This window comes from Podarcis erhardii (genome assembly GCF_964252035.2).
Source record: "Podarcis erhardii genome assembly, chromosome: 9".
NCBI lineage: Eukaryota > Metazoa > Chordata > Lepidosauria > Squamata > Lacertidae > Podarcis > Podarcis erhardii.
In genome coordinates, this window is record NC_138512.1 from 18,516,698 (window position 1) to 18,541,718 (window position 25,021).

General features: G+C 44.2%; 1 protein-coding gene across 1 annotated transcript in view; it reads left to right on the plus strand.

Annotated features, from left to right (window-relative positions):
- The window catches only part of PGCKA1 (PDCD10 and GCKIII kinases associated 1), a 61,910-nt gene continuing 36,889 nt past the window's right edge, over positions 1–25,021 (plus strand). The window contains exon 1 of the mRNA XM_081875926.1: positions 1–193. The gene's annotated coding sequence lies outside the window, so the exon portion shown is untranslated. The remainder of the gene's footprint in view (positions 194–25,021) is intronic.

The window sequence follows — 25,021 nt, forward strand, 5'->3', positions numbered from 1 at the left end:
CTTCCGTCACATGACTCCTGGGTGCCCAATGACACTCGCGACAGTGTCTCTCATTAGGAGGTCATGCAAACTCCCGCCTGCTAAAGGAGGCATTTGTTACATATTTAGCATTCAAATGCAGAAGCCGGGCTTAAGCTATGGGAGATCCTAACCAGCAGCCAGCTCCGTTTCCCCAACAGCGCAGAAGCTGCAGGTAAGCGAAGCTCTTCTCTCTTTCAAAACTTCTGCCACTTTCCCTGCGAGGCTTTTGAAACTGAGACACCTGGCATAATGTTCTGTGTTGTAGCAGAAGGACTGTGATGCTACCTTCGGATAGAAACCTGTTAAGAGTTTCACTTGTTGCTGCAAGAAGCACTGTTTGGTTCTACTTTAAAACCAGCAAGTACGTTCCTCTAGCCATCAGTGGCTCCAGACTTTTGAAAACTTCTCGTTTGTGCATTTCTTCAACAGATGGGTTGAGGTTGAATGGCGCTGTCGACAGGTGTTTATCGTGGGAGCAGGGCTACTCGTGCATGAAAGGCTTTTTACAGCACCCACACAATGTTGAAAGCATCAGGTGCCAGCCTATATTTCCTGTCCCCAATTCCCTGACACTTTAATCCAGATTTACCCTTGGGGTGGGATCTCGTAAAGTGGGGAGACCGTCTGTTGTCGGAGACCTCTTTGTGATACTACCGGTTTGCAAATTAAGCCCCAAATTTGGAGCTGAATATCAGGTTGACAGATTCCTGACTTTAAATTGTAACATACCTGGGGGTGGGCAACAACTGGTGGGAATTGCTTGCGGGGGGGCGGGGAATAATATATATTTGGCACATGTCTCTCGAAAGTTTGTGATATGTTTTGTGTGAAAAGTGGCTTTGCCCATTGATTTCAAATTCCATGAAATTCAAGAGAATTCTCCTTACAGTTGGGGGAAAAGTGAATGCATTAAATGCACATTTGCAAATTTGTGTGTGATAACAGATACACAGATGAGGCTCTCTGATGAGTGGGTGGCAGGGAACGTGGGCGAAAATATATCGCATAAGAAGCTGGTGGCTGGGGTGTAAATGGGATTGGAAGGAAGAAAAGTGAATAATTATAGAGTCTGGAAAAAATAGCACGCTTCTGATTCTAAATCAGGTGGATGTACGAATGTGAACTTAGGCAATGATTGTCTTGAGTTGCTGCTGTCAAGTTCTACATGTCCGATGAAAGAAGGACAATGGCGGGAGAAAGGGAGATTCTCCCACCTCCTCTGCCAGTGCTTTCCATTTGATGTAACTTGATGTCTTTTAGGAGATTGTTTTTGTTACGACCACTTTGGGAATGGAAAAAATGACACCTAACAGCACACAACCCATAGCCAAGATCTGCTGGGATGATCAAGCCTGGAACAGACAGAGATCGCGGGCTGTGCAGGCAGAGCACAGCTGGGGCCACACTGGCAGAACTCGTTCATCCCAGCTGAGCCAGGTCTATACTGCCTCAGCCAGCTTAAGCCAGTGTAACTTATGCTGGAGGAAGTCCCCCAAAAGTGTGGTTTGGGGTATAGCAGGGGCAGGATGAGCAAGGAGAGACTTACAACTACAGACCTACCTTGGTTTTCGAACAGCTTAGTTCTTGAACGTTTTGACTCCCGAATGCCGCAATCCTGGAAGTGACTGTTCCGGTTTGCGAACTATTTGGAAGCCGAACATCCAACGGGGCTTCCGCGGCTTCCGATTGGCTGCAGCAGCTTCCCGCAGCCAATCGGAAGCCGCGCGGTTTCCGAACATTTTGGAAGTCAAACGGATTTCCGGAACAGATTCCATTTGACTGCAAAGGTACGACTGTATTCCAAACCTCTTTTAGATCAGTCATGTGACATGGCAACCAAGAGTAGACTTTGAGAATCTTTCGTGATATGACGCCCTGTGTGAGGCCAAAATTTGGCGCCCCCAGATAGATCTTCTCAATTATGGATCTTCTCAATTCGGCACCCTCTTGGCTCAGTGCAATTTAGGGGCAAATCACCCATAGCGCCCGCCCTAAATCAGGCACAACTGGTAAATTAGCCGAACTTATACTGGCAAACAGAGTGCTGTAAGTCAAGTTCTATTGTAAAGGCTTGTTTTCTTTCTGCCAGACATGGGCCATGTCAGTTGTCTCAATCCTGAATAGAGTTTGGAATAGGATGAATTTATGTTAGCATAAATTCCACTGGCTTCCTATACAGTACTAAGGATTGCTCTGAAACACACTTATTATGGCATAAGCTTTCACGAACTAGCATTGCCCTTTAGACATAAACCAATGAAACCATGTGGTATATAGTAAAAGTATTAGTATTTAAGATGTTGCCAGACTCTTAGTTCTGTTGCAGGGGGAAAAAACAGTCACCTTTCTCCTTCGGGACAGTTCTGTTTTGGGAGTGAGCGGCCTATAAATCTATTGCTATGATTGTTCTAGAACACAATGCTGTTTTGCTGTACTCCACTCGCTGATCTTGTTAGTTGCTGTGTCTGACAATCCTGGTATCTATTTTTCTATCAGTTACAGTATTTCCATTGGGGATTTAAAGAGACTTTGTGCACATACTGTGCAGCCTTGTAGATGTTTGCATAAAACATTTGAGGTGTCCCCTCAAAAAATTAGCTACAGTGTGTTACATACTGTACCTCATGCATTTGTAGTGGCTCTGGTGTGCATCTTAGAGAAGTTTGCAAAACTCTAAAAAGAAAGTGTTGCTGTCTGAGTTTAATAAACAATATGGGCATGCTGGCTGCAGACCAACCAGTAAATGTCCTGGATCACTGATCTGAATCAGAAACCCTAGTATTACTGATTATTTTTATTTTTAAAGGGAGGGGTATCCAGTCATGAACCTCCTGCCATTTTTTCTAGTTATGCCCGAGATTGTGGTGATTGGTGGCTTCTGATTCAGGAGTAGAGGTCTTGGCCATTCTAGATGAAGTCATTCTTCTTCCAAAGGTGAGGTAACTGCAGCCTGAAATGAGTTTCAGCACCCATCTTGGTATTCATGGGTCCCCTTGTGGCGGCCAAGTGAAAGGAGTGTTTTATATCTTGTTAACTAAATTAGAAGGGACACGGGTGGCGCTGTGGGTTAAACCACAGAGCCTAGGGCTTGCCGATCAGAAAGTCGGCGGTTCGAAGCCCTGTGACGGGGTGAGCTCCCGTTGTTCAGTCCCTGCTCCTGCCAACCTAGCAGTTTGAAAGCAGGTCAAAGTGCAAGTAGATAAATAGGTACCGCTCCGGCGGGAAGGGAAACAGCGTTTCCATGCGCTCTGGTTCTCTAGATGCGGCTTAGTCATGCTGGCCACATGACCCAGAAGCTGTACTCCGGCTCCCTCGGCCAATAAAGTGAGATGAGCGCCGCAACCCCAGAGTCGGTCACGACTGGACCTAATGGTCAGGAGTCCCTTTACTTTTACCTAACTACATTAGAAATTTGCTTGGAACTTGCAGCTGTTTCTGAGTCATTAATTAATGCCAGTGTTAGTGAGCTTATTTCACTAATGCTGAAGGAACTGAGTTTCAAAGTGCTGGTCTTGTCCATCAAAGCCCTATATTGCTTGGGCTCTGCATATCTTGTGAGATGTCTATTCCAACCTTCCGAGGTCTACAGGGGAAGCCCCTGATGTAGGGCAGAGCCTTCTTGATGGTGGCACCACTTTTTGGTACTAAGGAAAGAAAACAGGAGAGGAAGCTGGCAATCTACTCAAATCTAGGGCATGCTATGGATGAAGCCTTGACTTTGGAGTGATCTTGACTCTGCAGTTGTTGCCAGAACTGATGGTGTATCATAGGATCAGTTTCAGCTTAGACTGGAACTATTAACCAGTATCAAATACAATCATACCTCAGGTTACAGACTCTTCAGGTTGCGTTTTTTTTGGGGGGTTATGGACGCGCTGAAACCCGGAAGTACCGGAATGGGTTACTTCCTGGTTTCGGCATTCGCACGTGCACAGAAACGCTAAGTCGCGCTTTGCGCATGTGCAGAAGCGCTGAATCACAACCTGCATGTGCGCAGATGCGGCACTGCGGGTTGCGAACGTGCCTCACGCACGGATCACGTTCGCAACCCAAGTGTCCACTGTACTCACTTTGAGGGAGGGTGGTGGTGCGGATTGTGACAGAAGAACATATCTATCAAAATCTGTTTTGCATGATACTGAAGTGGTATCTCTGTTTTCATAGTCTCTGAACACCAGATACAGGGAATAAATATCAAAAGTGGGCTGTTGTCTTTTCTATGGCCTATTTGTAAGGTATTTGGAACCATGTGGCTAGCCACTGAATGCCAGGCCAAATGAACTCTCAGTCAGTTCTTATGTTCTTGAAACTTATAAATGTTTCCCACTGAAACGTAAGGGACAAGAAGTGCTTAGCTGAATGGCCCCTATATGTATATATATCTATTTAAGGAAATACAGACGATTGCTGCTACTGTTTGCTTGCTACGTCGCCAGTATGGGGAGGGAGTGACCACCAAGCTTTTATTGTGCCTTCACTTTTATTTTAAATAACGACTGTACATAGTGGCTGGGTGGGTCCTGGACATCCAGTATTGTAAGATACTCAAAGGTAAATGTGAGAGAGATGTTTAGTGACGTCATATGTTCCTGGAACACTTTAAAAGAGAATAGCAAATATTTGATCAGGGAGGTAAATACAACTGTTCAATGTCTTTGGCACAACACCAATAAACCATTCCTAAATGAATCTTGTCTTAGTCTGGATTTCATACCCACATTATTCAGAGGCAGCAAACAGGGCTTAGTATAAACTGGTTTTTTATAAACCGTCTCCAACGTATACTGGAATACAGTGGTACCTTGGGTTATAGACGCTTCAGGTTACAGATGCTTCAGGTTACAGACTCTGCTAACCCAGAAATAGTACCTCGGGTTAAGAACTTTGCTTCAAGATGAGAACAGAAATCGTGCTCCGGCGGCTAAAGTGGTACCTCAGGTTAAGAACAGTTTCAGGTTAAGAACGGGCCTCCGGAACGAATTAAGTTCTTAACCCGAGGTACCACTGTAGTCCTTTTGGACACTATCTCTAAAGCGTTATGAAAATATTAAATGCATATTATCCAGAAGTGCTCTTCCTGTGCTTGTAACTTTCTTTTTCTCCCTGCCTGAGGGCTTCCTTACACATTGCAGAAATCGCTTTTCCACTTCCTATGCATTTACAGTCATTTTCTCCGCGCCAGCGAAACTTTTTTGAGTCCCTGCTGAAGGCGTTTAAACATGACTACCCAGATGTTTAGAAAGTTTGTAGGAGTTTTAATTTGTTTTAGTCTATTTTATTGCCGTTTTAACCTTAAGTATGTTATCAATTATGGTTGTCAATTTTTTAGCGGTTATTTTTATTTTGTAAACTGCTCTGAGGTTTTTCTAAAAGCAAGCAGTACATAAATTTTGTGAAATAAATGAATAGCATCTCCTGCTCTGGCTTCCGGGCAAAGTGTGTTGGTAAACTGACCGTAATGGTGTGTGGGTACTGCTTTTAACTTACCAACATTTAATAAAATGCCTAATGGATTGAGGTTGAATCCTGACAAGACAGAAGTACTGTTTTGGGGGGACAGGGGGCAGGCTGGTGTGGAGGACTCCCTGGTCCTGAATGGGGTAATTGTGCCCCTGAAGGACCAGGTGCGCAGCCTGGGAGTCATTTTGGACTCACAGCTGTCCATGGAGGCGCAGGTCAATTCTGTCTCCAGGGCAGCTGTCTACCAACTCCACCTGGTACGCAGGCTGAGACCCTACCTGCCCGCAGACTGTCTCGCCAGAGTGGTGCATGCTCTAATTATCTCCCACTTGGACTACTACAATGCGCTCTACGTGGGGCTACCTTTGAAGGTGACCCGGAAACTACAACTAATCCAGAATGCGGCAGCTAGACTGGTGACTGGAGGCGGCCGCCGAGACCACATAACACCGGTCTTGAAAGACCTACATTGGCTCCCAGTATGTTTCTGAGCATAATTCAAAGTTCTGGTGTTGACCTTTAAAGCCCTAAACAGCCTCGGCCCAGTATACCTGAAGGAGCGTCTCCACCCCCATCGTTCTGCCCAGACACTGAGGTCCAGCGCCGAGGACCTTCTGGCAGTTCCCTCATTGCAAGAAGCAAAGCTACAGGGAACCAGGCAGAGGGCCTTCTCGGTGGTGGCGCTCGCCCTGTGGAACGCCCTCCCATCAGATGTCAAAGCGATAAACAACTACCTGACATTCAGAAGACATCTTAAGGCAACCCTGTTCAGGGAAGTTTTTAATGTGTGATATTTAGTGTATTTTTGGTTTCTGTGGAAGCCGCCCATCTGGCTGGGGAAACCCAGCCAGATGGGCGGGGTACAAATAATAAATTATTATTATTATTATTATTATTATTATTATTATTATTAATCCCACAGGGCTGGCCAACTCCCAAGAGACTGTGATCTACTCACAGAGTTAAGAGCCAGTGATCTACCTGTGATCTATCACAGACATCCAGTGATCTACCAGTAGATCACAATCGACCTGTTGGATGTGCCTGTTATAGCACAATTGCAATTCAAACACATTTTACTGTCTGTTGTGGAAAGTAGCCAGTGTGCTGCCATTCTGTGGCCACTGAATGTTGTTCATTGCATTATTTATTGTGGTTCACCTGCCCTTAGGATTTTATCCTTAGAAATAAAGGGTGTGTACCCCTCCAAACCTCAGAGTGACCATGAGTCTGCTAATACCTTCCTCCTAGACAAAGGTGGTACTGGTGACTTGGTTACACTTCCATGAGCAAAGGAATGTTTAGAACTGGAAGTGAATTACAGTGATAAATTTGGCACTTTGGCGCCAACAAATGCTGGTCCAAAATCTCTTCCCTGAGGCAGCCGCTTCAAGCTGCCTATTTATTTACACAGGAATTCCCTTGATCTCTCAACCTGAGCCTCCTGGTCCACTCGCTGTGTTGTTTTACAGGTGAAACTCAGAAAATTAGAATAAAGTGGGAAAGTTCATTTATTTCAGTAATTCAACTTAAAAGGTGAAAGTAATATATGAGATAGACTCATGACATGCAAAGCGAGATATGTCAAGCTTTTATTTGTTATAATTGTGATGTTTATGGCATACAGCTGATGAAAACCCCAAATTAACAATCTCAGAAAATTAGAATATTAAATGAAATCAGCAAAACAAGGACTGCAAATAGAGCAATATTGGACCTCTGAGAAGTAGAAGCATGCACATGTACTCAGAACTTGGTTTGGGTCCCTTTTGCATCAATTACTGCCTCAATGCGGCGTGGCATGGATGCTATCAACTTGTGGCACTGCTGAGGAAGCTTCAATAGCAGCCTTCAGCTCTTCTGCATTGCTCGGTCTCATGTCTCTCATCTTTCTCTTGGCAATGCCCCATAGATTCTCTATGGGGTTCAGGTCAGGCGGGTTTGCTGGCCAGTCAAGCACAGTAATCCCATGGGTATTGAACCAGGTTTTGATACTTTTGGCAGTGTAAGCAGGTGACAAAGTCCTATTGGAAAATGAAATCAGCATCCCCATAAAGCTCATCTGCGGAAGGAAGCATGAAGTGCTCCAAAATCTCCTGGTAGACGGTTACGTTGACCCTGGACTTAATGAAGCACAGTGGACCAACACCAGCTGATGACATGGCTCCCCAAATCTCTTTTCTGATGAGAGCAGCTTTTGCATCTCACTTGGAAACGAAGGACCCAGAGTCTGGAGGAAGAATGGGGAGGCACACAATGCCAGATGCTTGAAGTCCAATGTGAAGTTTCCACAGATTGTCTAATTCAGGAGTCAGCAAACTTTTTCAACAGGGGGCCGGTCTACTGTCCCTCAGACCTTGTGGGAGGCCGGACTATATTTGGGGGGGGGGGGGAGAAAAGAACGAATTCCTATGCCCCACAAATATCCCAGAGATGCATTTTAAATAAAAGGACATATTCTCCTCATGTAAAAACACCACACAGGCCCTACAAATATATAGGCCAAGTAGGTGCTACGGAAAATTAGCGTTTGATCTTAAATACAGTCAAGGGGCAATTCTATGTTGTTGGACATGTAACACTGTTGGTCTAAGTATGTGGAAGTATGTGAAATGTAACTGATATGCTTTTGTGCCTAATTGAACCATTACGTGCTGTATATAAGGAAACCACTACGATTTTAACTAACGCCTTATCTCGGTGGGGAGGGGTGTTATGTACTGAAGTTCTCACCCTGGGCCAGCAGGGGGATACTGTAGATAGTTATGCAAATGAAGGATCGAAAGTGACGTTCAGCGATTGGATGGATACTGTAGATAGTTATGCAAATGAAGGATCGAAAGTGACGTTCAGTAATTGGATAGTTTTAGAAAGTTGTTACAGTAACGTGGTACTGGAGCTCTATATAAGCAGGCTGACTGAGCCCTACAGTTCAGTTCTGTCCTGGCCTGTGAATAAACAAGAGCTGTTTGAAGAATCGCTGCGTCGTCTGATATGTCTGATATGTTCACCCACAACTTAACACTTCTCTGTTGCCCCAGAGCGCAAAACTGGATCTAATGGGCTTAAGTTACAGGAGGGTCTGTTCAGGTTGAACATGCAGAGAAAAATGCTGTTACATTAAAAAATTGTGTGGTGGGAATCTGCTACCTACACAGGAGGTATGTGTACACAAGCAATCTTCCTTTTCAGGCTTTCTACTTTATATACAAAAGGTGGGGCACAATGATGTCACCTGTATGAGGAAAGGAGGAACTTGTCGCATGCTATCTTCAGTTAATTATTTCTATAAATATAAATCTACTGCCCAAATTCATCGGACTCTGGTTGACTTTTAAACAAGTTTTAATCGATTAGCCGAGCCCTTTAAACATTGCAATCTTAATGTTTCTAAGTTTGAATCATCCGAGGGTGCCTTTCTTTTTTTTTTTTTTTTATAATAATTTTTATTAATTTTACAACATAAACAAAAAACAAACAAACATAATGCGACTTCCCCAAACCTCCCCTTCACTGCATCCAAATTTCAAAATTTTTAGCAATTCTTCATCCCATTTTTATATTTAATTCTCTTTAAAAAGAGTTTCTGCTTTATAAATTTCGATTTTTAGCTGTAATTCTTTGTGTCCAATCCCCTGACATCTTAACATTCCGAAATTTTACAACAATTTTTAAGATAGATTTTAAATTTTTTCCAGTCCTCCTCCACTGTCTCTTTCCTCTGGTCACGGATTCTGCCGGTCATCTCTGCCAGTCCCATAAATTCAGTCACCTTGGTCTGCCATTCTTCCAGAGTAGGTAATTCTTCAGTCTTCCAATACTTCGCCAAAAGGATTCTTGCTGCTGTTGTTGCATACATAAAGAAGGTCCTATCTTTCTTTGGTACCAATTGGCCGACCATGCCCAGGAGAAAAGCCTCCGGTTTCTTTACAAATGTCCACTTAAGGATTTTCTTAATTTCATTATAGATCATTTCCCAGTAGGCCTTAATCTTTGGGCAGGTCCACCAAAGGTGATAAAAGGTTCCTTCACATTCATTACACTTCCAGCAATTGTTATTGGGCAAATGATATATCTTTGCAAGCTTGACTGGGGTCATGTACCACCTATAGATCATTTTCATTATGTTCTCTTTCAGGGCACTACATGCCGTAAATTTAATACCTGTGGTCCATAACTGCTCCCAGTCAGCAAACATAATATCATGACCAATATCTTGTGCCCACTTAATCATGGCTGATTTAACCGTTTCATCTTGTGTGTTCCATTTTAGCAGCAGATTATACATTCTAGACAAATTCTTAGTATTGGGTTCTAGCAATTCTGTTTCTAACTTTGACCTCTCCTTCTGAAATCCTAGTTTTCTGTCCTGCTTAAAAGTTTCATTAATCTGGTAGTAATGTAACCAATCTCGGACTTTAGGTTTCAATTTCTCAACATCCGAGGGTGCCTTTCGTCTGCGACTGGTTTTTTTCTGGGCGAAGTTTCCGTACATTTAGCACTCCTGGTAGATGTACAACAGGGGCAGCATTTTCCTATTGCTGTGTGCTGAGGGAACCCTATACCCACTGATGGCGGACGTTATTGTGCAGTAGTTAAAGGCACATGGCTTGGAGAAAGAATTGCATGGCTATACCCTCCAGCATTTCTCTGATTAAAATTTTGTTGTTGTTTAGTCATGTCCGACTCTTTGTGACCCCATGAACCAGAGCACACCAGGCACTTCTGTTTTCCACTGCCTCCCGCAATTTGGTCAAACTCATGCTGGTAGCTTCAAGAACACTGTCCAACCATCTCGTCCTCTGTCGTCCCCTTCTCCTTGTGCCCTCCATCTTTCCCAACATCAGGGTCTTTTCCAGGGAGTCTTCTCTTCTCATGAGGTGGCCAAAGTATTGCAGCCTCAGCTTCACGATCTGTCCTTCCAGTAAGCACTCAGGGCTGATTTCCTTCAGGTTTGATCTTCTTGCAGTCCATGGGACTCTCAAGAGTCTCCTCCAGCACCATAATTCAAAAGCATCAATTCTTCGGTGATCAGCCTTCTTTATGGTCCAGCTCTCACCTCCATACATCACTACTGGGAAAACCATAGCTTTTACTATACAGACCTTTGTTGGCAAGGTGATGTCTCTACTTTTTAATATGCTGTCTAGGTTTGTCATTGCTTTTCTCCCAAGCAGCAGGCGTCTTTTAATTTCGTGGCTGCTGTCACCATCTGCAGTGATCATGGAGCCCAAGAAAGTAAAATCTCTCACTGCCTCCATTTCTTCCCCTTCTATTTGCCAGGAGGTGATGGGCCCAGTGGCCATGATCTTCATTTTTTTGATGTTGAGCTTCAGACCATATTTTGCACTCTCCTACAACAACAACAACTTTATTATTTATACTCCATCCATCTGACTGGGTTATCTCAGCCACTCTGGGCAGCTTCCAACATAATAAAAACATAATAAAACATTAAACTTTTTTAAAATTAAAAACCTTCCCTATACAGAGCTGCCTTCAGATGTCTTCTAAAGGTGGTATAGTTACTTATCTCCTTGGCTCAGGGGGTCACATAACTCCATTCCCTCCAACATTTTTTTGATGAAAATAGGAACGCCCTAAGCAAAAGCGGAACATTCTGGAATAAAATCAGAAACTGGGATGGCTACTTTAAGTGCGGGGCTGTCCTGGGAAAATAGGGACGCTAAGAGAGTCTGCATGACAGGCTGGCTAATTGTTTAACTGGTGTTAAATGGTTGAAGCAAGTTAATAAAAGGAATAAATAAAATAAAAGGAATTAATTAAAATGAGGCAGACTCTACACACTGAGTGACTGCAGTTGTAAGCAATTAAATGGATTAGGAATGTCTGCCAAAGCCCAAAATCCCTTTGCTTAAAGAGATGTTTGTGGTACCTGTGGTTGGTAAGAAGGATTTTGTGTTCTTTTCTTGACCTGCTATATGCCCTTAGCGGTTCTTATTTCCTCCCTGCTCAGTGACATCAGCTTAATGCCCACCTAGCAATGGTTTTCTCCCGTAACACCACACACCTGTCAAATTTTAAAAGCCAAACAACAAATGTAACACCGTACAGCCCTGCAAGTGAACTGCATGGTTGCAGACAATGTGATAATTAACGAAGAATAGCTTCTTACTGCCGGAATACCAAAGCAGAAAACAAAAGCTGGGGAGATTACCCAGCCGTACTTTTTCCTGGTTGCAAGTTGATGATTAAGAGCAAAGCAAGCACTTTGTTTTCGTTCTGGCAGAGTTCCTTTAACAGTTGCCTGACAGGTAGAAATTCAGTAAGGCGATTCTTTACCTGTCGTTGTATTCCCACGCCAGGTAAGACTGCACCTGTAGTCTATGTCTTTTGTGTTTTGCTTGCCATTCAGCTATTAAAGGCACAGGAGTCCGGCAGGGGAAAAAGCTGGTGACCATTCAGAGCTAGCAGCGTTCGAAACTCCCATTGTTCTACACACATTTTGTGACAGGGAATTTGATGAATGCGAGCAGTTTCTGAGCTCTGGGAGCAGTAATGCACACCTAAGATTTCAGATTAAAACTGCCACTGCTGGAACGAAAGGAGGACCTTTTTTCTGCCTCCCCACTTCCAGCTACTCTCTGAGGACTGGAGAAGGGACCCTCATAAGAATATTAGGGGGGCGGGCAGGGGAAGTATGGCTTTGTCTTTTGCAGTCTTCAGATGAGGACTAGACTATGTGAAAAATGAATATAAGCCTTTAGCTGCAGTTCATTCATTTTCAGCTTTGTATTCTTGTTATAAAAAAGCCGCCTAGACTTTCTGTTGTTGCACCCATAACCTAGGTTTAAGGTGCCATATAGCTCCTAGCTTTCATATCTCAGTTTCTAACACTGAGGGCTAGTATATTTAGAGTGGTTTTGCTTCCTTTTTTCCTCACCTGCTTTCGGCATTACATCTCCTATTTTAATATTAAATTTATTTAGGAAGTATTTCAATACTACTATTTTAGAACTGTTATATGACTGTGAATCATGTTCCTGCGAATTACAGTTCAGTTTTAGTTCCATATTCAAACTGTTCAGCCACTGCACTGACAGGATGCTGAACTAGATGGGGCCTTCCAGCAGACTCCTCTTACATAATTCTACAAAAGAGTACAGTGGTACCTCTAGTTACGAACTTAATTCGAGAAGGCTACCATATTTAATCGCCAAGAAAGCCATTTCCAGTTGTTGTTGTTGTTTCGTCGTGTCCGACTCTTCGTGACCCCATGGACCAGAGCACGCCAGGCACTCCTGTCTTCCACTGCCTCCCGCAGTTTGGTCAAACTCATGCTTCGAGAACACCGTCCAACCATCTCGTCTTCTGCCGTTCCCTTCTCCTTGTGCCCTCCATCTTTCCCAACATCAGGGTCTTTTCCAGGGAGTCCTCTCTTCTCATGAGGTGGCCAAAGTATTGCAGCCTCAGCTTCACGATCTGTCCTTCCAGTGAGCACTCAGAGCTGATTTCCTTCAGAATGGATAGGTTTGATCTTCTTGCAGTCCATGGGACTCTCAAGAGTCTCTTCCAGCACCATAATTCAAAAGCATCAATTCTTCGGCGATCAGCCTTCTTTATGGTCCAGCTCTCACTTCCATACATCACTACATTTCCAGTTACCACCTCCCTAATGTCAGGTGGTGGAAGAACCTCAGTGAGAGCATCCTTCATCCTTGTCTGGGTTTGGGCAGGGGGTCACATTTTTCTACAAGGCCCCTGTGCCTTTTTAGCAAGTGTGTAACAAGCTGAAATTGAACAGGCAAAGCTGTTGCATCCTGGGGAAGCCCTTTCCTCCATGAGACGTAGGTCATCATGCCAACTTTTTGCCCCTTGGTCTGCTGTACTTTGTAGTTTCCTAAGAAAACAAAAGAAGCTATAAGTCAATGCTGTTTCCATTTCTAGAGCTCCACTCAGCAGAGTTCTTTTCTGGAAAACTGGATTTGGGCCTAATTGTCCTTCATGATTATAGCATTGATTATAGAATTCAGTGCTACAATACATCTATAAAGGAGAAGCCAAATAAGGTGCCCTGGATTTCAGAGTTTTGCTAGATAAATAAATTTCACTTCTACTGTCTGAAAGAGGTTATTGTCTCTTTAAAACTTTAAAAAAGGTCCTTGTTATCAGCATGTATTTTTGGTTTGCCTCCTCTGGGTGGGGCATGGAAAAGACAATATTTGCCTGCCTTGTGGTTCTATTCTTTTCACGCTTGTATGTTGTATTCTCTTGCCCCACACCCCCAAATTGACCAGGTGGATTTATGTCAGGCATTTGTTTCAATTGTCAGGATACATGGAATTGTTTGAGATAGATAGATAGATAGATAGATAGATAGATAGATAGATGATAGATATAGATGATAGATAGATAGATAGATAGATAGATAGATGATAGATAGATAGATAGATAGATAGATGATAGATAGATAGATAGATAGATGATAGATAGATAGATGATAGATAGATTAGCATTGTAATGTTTTGTAATTATTAATACATTTATGTCTAGCCAAATAAATTAGCATATGCAAATTTTATGCAAAACTGGGTCCCCCCCCCTTTTATGTTGCATTTCCTCTCTTTTTCGGTAACGCAGAATTGGGTACCACTTATTTTTTTCAGGCTTATCCACACCACAGTTTGGTGTGGGTTTGAAACTGCAGGTGCCTTGTTAAGGTGGAACATTCTCCACATGGGCGTTCATCCCCATCCACAGTGGCAAATTTAAATATATGTGCTCTTTTTCTTTTTCTCTCTCTGGGTTGCAACCCTGTTTCAACACAGGAATTATCTGAGTGAATGAGCATTCAACAAAATAATCGTTTTTAAAAACAGAATCTACCGCCTCTTTGCCCTTGTGTCACACATTTCGGAGCAAGAAATGGCAGGCTTGGAAACCTGTAATGTATCATGTTGTGACAAGGAAGAAACATCATAGTGAAGACTGGGTTTATTCCCTCCCAATTTCCTATAAAATAAGCTTCCAACAAAGAAACTTAAAACAATATAATCCTGAGACTAAAGTTACAGTCGCTTCACTTCAAAAATGAAACCTCTTCCCAACCTTTGGCCTAGCATGGCATACCATAGATCATTTGTTTGCATGTCCTGGAAAGTGTCATTAAGGCACATAATTATCATATGCACCCTAAGGTGAAATAATGTGGTATCTGTATAAGTAAAGGTAAAGGTAAAGGGACCCCTGACCATTAGGTCAGTCGTGACCGACTCTGGGGTTGTGGCGCTCATCTCGTTTTATTGGCCAAGGGAGCCGGCGTACAGCTTCCGGGTCATGTGGCCAGCATGACTAAGCCGCTTCTGGCGAACAAGAGCAGTGCACGGAAACGCCATTTACCTTCCCGCCAGAGTGGTACCTATTTATCTACTTGCACTTTGACGTGCTTTTGAACTGCTAGGTTGGCAGGAGCAGGGACCAAGCAACGGGAGCTCACCCCGTCGCGGGGATTTGAACCGCCGACCTTCTGATCGGCAAGTCCTAGGCTCTTGTGGTTTAACCCACAGTGCCACCCGTGTCCCTCTATATAAGTAATTGAAGCTATTACATGCAGTGATGGAAGTGGAGAGGAGCTTCCATACCTTGGAAGTCGAACGTAATCCATTCCGGAAGTCCGTTCGACTTCCAAAACGTTCGGAAACCAAAGTATGGCTTCTCCTCCTGCAGCCAATCGGAAGCTGCGGAAGCCCAATCCGACTTCCAAAAATAGTTGGCAAACCGGAACAGTCACTTCCCAGTTTGTGGCTTTCGGGAGCCAAAATGTTTGAGAACTAAGTTGTTCGAAAACCAAGGTATAGATGAATGTCTTGAAAGGGTAGCTAATTCTTAGTTGCTTACTAGCTGTGGTTGCCTTCTTAACAGCAGGTAGTGGGGAGAAGTATTTGAGTTATTTTTCTGCCTCAGAAGCCAAAATAACCCTGTTGACCTTGGGTAATATGCGCCTTGACTTGGCACCATTTTGTCCTTTGCCTCAGGCAGCAAAATGTCTTGAGCCAACCCTCCTCATTGTTTTGAGGCATCCTGCTGTTAAAGGCTCAGCTGGGAGAAAAACAAGAGGAGTGGAATAAAGAAGAAGGGAGAGTATTTCCCTGTGTATACAAGCCACTCCTGTTCATTGGCACCGTGAAGTTAAAAAACAAGACCTCATTGGAAAAGTTTACATACTACTTCTGAACATGTGGCATCACAAGCTGGCCTCACTAGGCTGGAACCTCACTTTTTGTTGGTAACTTTAGGTGAACAGAGAGCCTATTCTTCTTGAGAGGGAAAAATGGATTAAATGGCTAGTTGGCTGGACTCCAGACAATGCTAAATCTCTTAAAGGAACAAATGTTTTCTTCAGCTTTTAAGCATTGTTCCACTGCAGGACTGCAAAAGACTGTAAATAACATTAAGATAAAGAAATCAAACACCTTTCCATTCAATAGCAGGATGGAAATAGAAACTGTGCTTCACAGAGGCCTCACCGTTATAGTCTTTCCCCTGTATATATGGATTGCAACCTGCCCCTTGGGTCAATTAATTGGCTTTGCAATTCACTAAGACACAATTGCTTGGATTTGAACATTTTACTCCAAATGGTTGTGGCTTTATAAGAATGCAAGTCCTCCTGTCACATCTCTTATAAATGTGTCAAGGAAATTCTTTTTGAGAGAGACAAATCAATTGGGGGAAAGTATCTTAGGTCTGAGATACAGATTAAATTATATGTTCTACACAGTTGTTGAACCCTGTCTTTTTTATATAAAAAAGAAACAAAATTGAACGTGATGTTGGACTGGGAATAGACTGATTTGAAACAATTTTCGTGAGAAAAGTATTGAGAGACCACAATCTCATACCTTCCAACATTTATCCAATGAAAATTACCTCACAATGTACAAGGGAAGGGAATGAAATAAAGTTTTTAGCTGTAAGCTAACTTGAGGAGTCCCTGTCATGGAAAATGGCAGGGAAGAAGAAGAAGAAGAAGAAGAAGAAGAAGAAGAAGAAGAAGAAGAAGAAGAAGAAGAAGAAGAAGAAGAAGAAGAAGAAGAAGAAGAAGCAACTGTGAGAATGATCAGGAACATACCAGAAAGTAAATCCTATTGAACTCAGTTGGACTTAGTTCTAAGGGAAAAAATGTTTAGGGATTGCAATGTAAGACTGCACAGTCTTTACCCAGTTACCTGGGAGTAAGCTCCATTGAATACAGTGGGACTTACCGTATTTTTCGCCCTATAGGACGCACTTTTTCCCCTCCAAAAATGAAGGGGAAATGTGTGTGCGTCCTATGGGGCGAATACAGGCTTTCGCTGAAGCCTGGAGAGCGAGAGGGGTCGGTGCGCACCGACCCCTCTCGCTCTCCAGGCTTCAGGAAGCTCTGCGCAACCCTCGGGAGCCCAGCGCGAAGCCGCGCCGGGCTCCAAAAGGTTGCGCAGAGCTGCCTGTGCTCCCGGGCTCCGCGTAGTTCTGCGCAACCCTCCGGAGCCCGGCGGGAAGGCGCGCCGGGCCCCCAAAGGTTGCGCAGAGCTGCCTGCATTTCGAAGCCTCAGGCGCGCTGAAGAGCGCGCCCGGGCTTCGCACAGCTCTCCACAAGCCTGGGGAGACCGGCGCAGCTCCCTAGGCTTGCGGATAGCAGGCTGTTCTGGGGGCTGGGGTCGGGGGAAGCTCGGGCTTCCCCCGCACCAGCCCCATGCCTGGGGGGGAATTTTTTTTTTTCCTTTATTCCCCCCCCCCCAAAAAAAAACCTAGGTGCGTCCTATAGGGCAGTGCGTCCTATGGGGCGAAAAATACAGTACTTCTCAGTAGACAGTGTAAGCCTCCATTTACAATAAAGGAATAAACACTCCACATGTTTCCTTAAAAATGGCTGGCAGCTGAAGCATTGCAGTGACATTTTCCTTCAAAATTATAGGAAGGGCTTCGTACGCTTTCAGGAATTTTATTTTCAGTATAAACAGAACTCAGTTTCTTGCACCTACACACACACACAACCACTTTTAATTGCTCTCCAAGATATAGAGGGGAGGAAAAAGAGAAGCCGGGACGTTCTGGGATCAAATCAGAAACTGGGGTGGCTTCTGTATTTTCGGGACTGTTCCTGGAAAATAGGGACATCTGGAGTGTATGCAATCTTTCTTTTCATGCTGAACAGTTGCTGGTGTGTAGACGGACTGGATGCGTAGCGATTGTGCCAAATAGAGAAGGAACTGGAAAGTCTTGTGTGTATCCCAAATCACCAGTCTGTAATGTCCCCTAGGCCAGAGTGATCCCTTGTGAGCTCTTCTTGGCCTTTGTGTTAGATGGTAAGGTAAAAAGGTAAAGGACCCTGGACGGTTTAGTCCAGTCAAAAGCAACTATGGGGTTGCGGTGCTAATCTGGCTTTCAGGCTGAGGGACCTGGCGTTTGTCCACAGACAGCTTTCCGGGTCATGTAGCCAGCAGGACTAAACCGCTTCTGGCGCAATGGGGCACCGTGACGGAAACCAGAGCACACAGAAATGCCGTTTACCTTCCTGCCGCAGCAGTACCTATTTATCTACTTGCACTGGCGTGCTTTTAAACTGCTAGGTTGGCAGGAGCTGGGACAGAGCAATGGGAGCTCACTTCGTTGCAGGGATTCGAACCGCCAACCTTCCAATTGGCAAGCCCAAGAGGCTCAGTGGTTTAGATCGCAGCACCACTCGCATCCCTAGATGGTAGGCTCAATGGATCATGGACTCATCTTGGATATTCACATTGCAAAGCGCTTGTACACTGTGTAAAAAGAATTTAATTGCAGAGTGTGAGCAAGAACCAGGCTTTGTTAACAATGCAGCACTTGGACATGTCTTTAGTGCTTGTCTTTTTCTTACCTGATAGCAAATAACTCTGTCACTGTTTTCCTGCTCTGCAGAGGAATGGCCTAAAGCAGCAATTTGCCTGAGGCCATCCAACAGGAAAATAGCTAAGTCACGGATCTGAACCCAAGTTGAGGGTGAATGTTGTGTCCTCGGGGCCATTATTGGTTCCATGCCTTGTGCCCTTTAGTGGAAAGATACAGCTGAAGTTATCCTGCTGTTGTTGCCATTGTTTTAAACTATCCTGCCCACTTTTTCCTTAGCATAAGAAGCGATAAGTTTAGAGCAGGTGGAACAAAGTTTTTGCAGTGCATTCCAGTGAACCCCAGAAATATTTTCATTTCTGTTTACGTTCCAGCTTTGAGAGTTGATAGTAAATGACAGTACTCTCTCAAGTTTTGCAATCTGTCACACTGAAAATGCAATCTCAGCTGTTATCTCTGTCTCCTTAGAAAATAACAAAGAGTACTGTTTTCTTCTCTAACACTCACTGCCTCCATCTATATATCCTATTTAGTTTTTAGGGTGTTAGGATTATTTTTCCCCTTTCAAAATCCTGTTTAAGTCTCTTAAAGCATGTCTCATGATGTTTGGGTCTGCAAATCATTAGTTCTGCAAACTTCATGGCAAATCCCTTCCCCCCAATTTTGTTCCAGTCTGATGTGGAGAAGATGCTGAAAAATTGAAAATACTCATTTCATGTTCCTAACACAAGTTAAAACTGAATTATTCCAAACCTTCAATTTGCAATAGGTGCAGATAATCTCCTAGCACTTGAGAGCTAAACCAAGGACAGTGGTACCTCTGGTTACGAACTTAATTCGTTCCAGAGGTCTGTTCTTAACCTGAAACTGTTCTTAACTTGAGGTACCACTTTAGCTAATGGGGCCTCCTGCTGCCGCCGTGCCTCCACCAAGTGATTTCTGTTTTCATCCTGAGGTAAAGTTCTTAACCTGAGGTACTACTTCCGGGTTAGCGGAGTCTGTAACCCGAAGTGTTTACAACCTGAAGTACCACTGTAAAGAGCTAGTATGGTTGCATTCTGTTCTATAAAGACCCTAGACGCATAAATTTTTGCTCTGAAAATACAATGACGTTCATCACAGAGATTTCTTTGACTAAAGCAGTTTTATTTAGTCTCTCCTTCTGTTAAGTTAAGCTTTCATGGCATACCACTTTGCTATAAGAGCAAAAGAGGGAATAAATAAAATTAAATGTCAATTTAACAAGTTGCAACTTGAATTGAATTGAATTGTTATGTATTCAGTGGTCTGTGTTTGCCTGAGCTTGAGTCTGGAGCCCCTGGACTAAGGAATCTGAGCCTGTGTTCTGATTCATGATATCCAATCACAGAACATTTCAGGATTTGGGCCTCTGCCATTGGCCCTTAAATTCTGACTTATGATCCGCAGCTTGGAAGTTTGGACAGCCAATCACGTTGGGAGTGGGCGTGGCCCAGGCCTTCGGAAATGTATATAAGCAGTTGCTTTGCCTCTGTTTTCCAGTTCTGTTTGTTCAATAAAGTTTCTTGCTGTTATCACTGTGTCTTGCCTTGTGGGAACACTTCATAAATAATCAACAAAACCAGGCCTTATTTACTCTGCTGCTGAGGGTATAAAAAAGGCCCAGTTCACTATCCTGCTGACCAAGGAACTATGTTGAACACTGGCCCATTTTTATTCTAACAACCTAATGAGATAGGCTAGATTGAGATGGATTTGATGATATACAGCTGAATGTGTGGAACCAGCTCCACTGAAAAACATTACTTTGGAGATGATGCAAGATGCAGGCTCTGTTCTGTGATCTTTCACCATTCACACATGCAATTCATCGCATTAAGTTGCAGTTATCAAATATTGTATATGCACATGTGAACAAGACCTTGGTCTTATGAAGAGGTCTTTTGGTTGGCTGACCCATTGCGGATCATGTGCAGTTTTGTAATATCAGAAGAATCAGGAAACATACAATATCAGTTAACTAAATGCTCCCTCTGATAGGCCTGGCTCCCTTAGACACAGTGTGTTAATCAGTGTTTTACTCAAGAGCCACAGCCAAAGCAGTAATAATTATGCAGTGAAATGTGTGATTACTATCACAAATGCTTTCATTCCTAATTATTGCTATTATATTCATGAGTCGGAAACTGAGGCGACTTCTAGGGAAGCAGCACACACAAGGTTATATGGGAATCTATGCAGAGAATTAAGCTACACACCACCACCTCTCCCACAATGCACTATGTGTGCTATACTTTTCCTACTACAGTAGTACATCGGGTTAAGTACTTAATTCGTTCGAGGTCCGTTCTTGACCTGAAACTGTTCTTAACCTGAAGCACCACTTTAGCTAATGGGGCCTCCTGCTGCCGCTGCGCCGCCGGAGCCCAATTTCTGTCCTTATCCTGAAGCAAAGTTCTTAACCTGAAGCATTATTTCTGGGTTAGCGGAATGTGTAACCTGAAGCGTATGTAACCTGAAGCGTATGTAACCCGAGGTACCACTGTACAGTGGAACCTTGGTTCCCAAACAGCTTAGATGCTGAAAAAATCGGCTCCCGAACGCCGCAAACCTGGAAGTAATTGTTCCGGTTTGCGAACGTTTTTTGGAAGCCAAACGTCCAGCACGGCTTCCGCGGCTTCCGATTGGGTGCAGGGGCTTCCTGCAGCCAATCAGAAGCCATGCCTTGGTTCTTGAACTGTTTTGGGAGTCAAACAGACTCCCAGAGTGGATAAAGTTTGAGAACCAAGGTTCCTTTGTAGTGGTAAATGAAGCTTGTGTTCTGCAGGCATAGATATGTTTCTTGCTGTCTTTAGAAGGTTCTGTTCTCCCAAAGTCAAGTCTGAAGAGGCAGCTGGATTCCCAAAGCCCAACATTCTCTTCCACTTGTGATGGATTGACTTGCTCTGTATTCAAAAGACCACTTGCTTTGGCATCAGTCTGTCTCAGAATGTGTCTTCAGAGGTAAAGTCAAACCATTGTGGGGTTGCAGTGCCTGCTGTGGCTGTAGAGACTGATAACAGGAGAGAGATGTTTTGTTGCAGCTGGGGCAGATGAAGGTGTTTCTTCTCTCTGTGCTCCTTCCAGTTCTTCCTTCCTTCCATTCCTCCTCTGATCATTGTTGCGGATGCGCAACCAGACTGTCTGTCTCCAGGTGTTGTGATCACCTGCAAGGGCTACACGGTTGATGTTGCCAGCCTTTGTGTAACTTTTGCAGACATCTTTGTAACACAGAGTTGTTCTGCCAGGGGGACTAGTGCCCATAGAGCATGTCCTTAAGCATCCTGCCATCTCCTATTCTGCAGACAGGACCAAGATAGCATAGACATCTCTGACACAGGAGTGCGAAGCTGCTGCAAATGCAGTGGTTGTTTAGACATTTAGTCGTGTCTGACTCTTTGTGACCCCCTGGACCAGAGCACGCCAGGCACTTCTGTCTTCCACTGCCTCCTGCAGTTTGGTCAGACTCATGCTGGTAGCTTCAAGAATACTGTCCAACCATCTCGTCCTCTGTCGTCCCCTTCTCCTTGTGCCCTCCATCTTTCCCAACATCAGGGTCTTTTCCAGGGAGTCTTCTCTTCTCATGAGGTGGCCAAAGTATTGGAGCCTCAGCTTCAGGATCTGTCCTTCCAGTGAGCACTCAGGGCTGATTTCCTTCAGAATGGATAAGTTTGATCTTCTTGCAGTCCATGGGACTCTCAAGAGTCTCCTCCAGCACCATAATTCAAAAGCATCAATTCTTCGGCGATCAGCCTTCTTTATGGTCCAGCTCTCACTTCCATACATCACTACTGGGAAAACCATAGCTTTTACTATACGGACCTTTGTTGGCAAGGTGATGTCTCTACTTTTAAGATGCTGTCTAAGTTTGTCATTGCTTTTCTCCCAAGAAGCAGGCGTCTTTTAATTTCGGGGCTGCTGTCACCATCTGCAGTGATCATGGAGCCCAAGAAAGTAAAATCTCTCACTGCCTCCATTTCTTCCCCTTCTATTTGCCAGGAGGTGATGGGACCAGTGGCCATGATCTTCGTTTTTTTGATGTTGAATGTCAGGGAACTGCCATCGGAGCCAGAGGGAGAGGGAGGGCTCCAGAGGGATTCCGGAGAGCGTACCGGGAGGGAGAGAAGCAGCCCATCTTCTGGGAAAGGAAATCAGCGTAACACTAGTGGAGAAGGGGGGCAGATGGGGGAATCGGCAAGGTGGCTCCATGACTCCTCGCCGGAGACCAGCGGGGAGAGCACGGGTCCTCCGCTGCCCACACCCTCCCTGCGCAGAAGGCTTCTGCGCAGGGAGAGTAGGCGGAGACTAGGCGTCAAAGAGCTTCTTTGCTGGAAGAACTTCAAGAAACGTCCACTGACGGATTCTGCCAGCGATTGAGACAGCCACGGGTGAGTGGTTGTCCGGACAGAAAGGGTTCACCCGGGTAACTCAGCCAAGCGTGGCGCCGATTTACGCACGAGCAACCCCTAGCACCATTACATTGAGCTTCAGACCATATTAATGCAAATGCAGTACAGAGTCTCAAATCTTTGAGACTCTTCCCATCAATGTATGTTCACCACACTACCTGTCCTTGTTAAAAGGCGGGTTGTGGCATTAACAAATCCTTATAGTAATATCCTTTTGGTTACTGTAATGTCCTCTGTAGAAGTAAACAGTAGCTTGCTAAAACTGAAATTGATTGTCCCAACAATGTGTGATAATTACAGAGCACGAGAAAAGTTTCTAGTGTAGGTGGCTGCCACATGTCACAGCACTGACATTTCCTCCTGGTGTAGTTTCACAAACCTATTTATCACTTGCAACGTCAAATGAAGGCTTGCACTTCTGAATGGGATACATCAGGTGTCGCTCACAAGATGGTGTGTCTGTGTTGCTTCACATCACCTGAAATCCAAAACCTTTGAGCAGGAACATTCCACACATACGTTTTTTTGAAAAAAACTGAGTCTACAGCTTTCAATCTACACTCTGTGTAGAGAAACCAAGTGGTGTACCTAGATGTGTGAACCTATATGGCTTGATTCAACTTCTTTCTTCTTCGGCAATCACTTGTACCCGAGTAAGATTGTCTTCCATAAACACAGTTTTAACAGTGAGTCCGTAAGTGACTGTAGAGGCCAATTCTGGATCCACACATCCTTCCACAGTGGGGACATTGGTTTCCGGGTGGGAGTTGATCACGGTGAGGGTTTGCCAAGCGTGTCTTCCTCTTAGCATGTTTCTCCCTTTCCTCCTGAGTTTGAGCATCTTCAAAGCCCATGACACCTTTGGTAAAGGCTGTTCTCCAATTGGAGCACTCGCAGGCCAGTGTTTCCCAGTTGTCGATACTACATTTTTTAAGAATTGCCTTGAGAGATTCTTTCAACTACTGTACCTTGTTCCCAGCACTAGCACAATAGAGCTTCCATCACACGACCCCTTTGACTCCTCCAGATGTGCTCTGGGGGGTCAAGAGAGCCCCAAAGCAGCATGCAGGAGCAAGAGAGGGGAATTTGTTCCAATCGAGCAAGCAGAAATGCTTCTGCTGAAAGCACAATCTCCTTAGAGCTACTTTGAATTGCACCCTTAATCTCCAGAATATTCACGGAAGGTGGAGACAGGAAGTTCTTCCAACAGAGGAACTTCAAAGAGACGATACGAAACCAAATACCAAATACCTCGCCCCTGCTGAAGTATTAATTATGATTGATATGACTTTATTTAATTGTGAGCAATTAAATACAGGAACAGCGACAAAACGAGAATACGATCCAAGCTCAAGTTGCCCACGCCCCAAATAACTCTCCACTTTAGGATAATGACAAGGTACAAAGAGCGACTTGAGACAAACAGGTGAGAATCACATGGAAGGAGGTTAAAGGGACGATAATTTATTCTCTGCTGTTTACACAATGAGGACACCACCTTCGTCAGTTGGGCCTGCAGCTGTTTCCTTCAGATTGCATCTCCAAGAGATTGGAGAGAGAGAGAGAGAGAGAGAGAGAGAGAGAGAGAGAGAGAGAGAGACTTCACCCTTGGAATGCAGCCGGACTTGCTAAGCAATTGAGACAATTAGAGAGGGAAAACACTTGCCTGTCATGAACAGCAGCTTTGATTCCAGTAACCACGTAACTTCAGACTAAGGCACACAGCTTTTTCCAAGCCCCTGTTAGCTAGCACACAATGCCCTCCAACATTTCTCCAGTGAAAAGAGGGACAGCCTATTTCATAATCCTAATAATTTAATTATTTATACCCCATCCATCTGAATGGGTTGCCTCAGCCGCTCTGGGTGGCTTCCAACATATATAAAAACATAATAAAACATTAAACTTCAAAAAACCAAAACACCCTTCCCTATACAGTGGTACCTCGGGTTACATATGCTTCAGGTTACAGACTCCGCTAACCCAGAAATAGTACCTCGGGTTAAGAACTTTGCTTCAGGATGAGAACAGAAATCGTGCTCCAGCGGCACGGCAGCAGCGGGAGGCCCCATTAGCTAAAGTGGTGCTTCAGGTTAAGAACAGTTTCAGGTTAAGAACGGACCTCCGGAATGAATTAAGTTCTTAACCCGAGGTACCACTGTACAGTCCTGCCTTCAGATGTCTTCTAAAGGTTGCATACTTACTTATCTCCTTGGCTCAGGGGTTGCATAACTCCATGTCCTGCAATATTCCTCCAGTGAAAATAGGGATGTCATAAGGAAAGGCGG